Here is an 829-nt window from a genome sequence, read left to right as displayed (position 1 = left end):
GAAAACACACATGGCATTTGTGACATCACAGTCCCTTTGTATGCCCATATCCTCATTGTGAACACATGACAATGGAATTCATATATGCCATTGTAACATCACCATTTGTGACCCCATCACAAGTGAGACAACAAATATTTATTATGACACCATTATGTCCTTGCAACATCACCAATTTATAATGGCCTCATAGCATTATGACATTATATTATCATTGCGATGTTATAGACACATTGTAAATGCCTATTTTCTTAGTTCATTCTATTTCAAATGTGGCATGTGGGTTGATATGAGAAAACCATTAGGATCTCATAAATATATGGCATCACAATCACTTTGTGACATCACAGTGCCATGGTGATATCATTAACACACTGTGACATCACAAACCTTCCCTGTCCTCATAAGTCTTGTGACGTGCTGCAATTGTGATGGCTTAGGCCCTTTAAGAGCTCATAATCTGATATGTGATATCAGAAATCCACTGTGACATCATGACAATTGTGACATCATACTGACAGATATCATGCACATTGTGTCACACTGTGACATCATATTCATCACATTTGTGGCAACACATGCCTTTGAAGATACCACGGTCTGTTTGTGAACTCATATTCTCTGTGATTTCATGACAAATGAGATACTTTATGCCATTTGGATATCACCAACAAATTGTGACATCATAGACCTACTATGACCCCTTACCTGTATGGCATCACCAACTAATATTGACATCAAATCCTTTTGTGATGTCATGTGGCATGATGATCATGACATCTGTCAGTGTGATGTCAAATGGTCATAATGTTAGTGGATTTCTGCTATC

The sequence above is a fragment of the Dipodomys merriami genome, unplaced genomic scaffold, assembly GCF_024711535.1.
Source record: "Dipodomys merriami isolate MVZ:Mamm:240054 unplaced genomic scaffold, mDipMer1.0.p SCAF_240, whole genome shotgun sequence".
Classification (NCBI taxonomy): Eukaryota; Metazoa; Chordata; class Mammalia; order Rodentia; family Heteromyidae; genus Dipodomys; species Dipodomys merriami.
Note: the sequence above shows the minus strand (reverse complement) of the source record.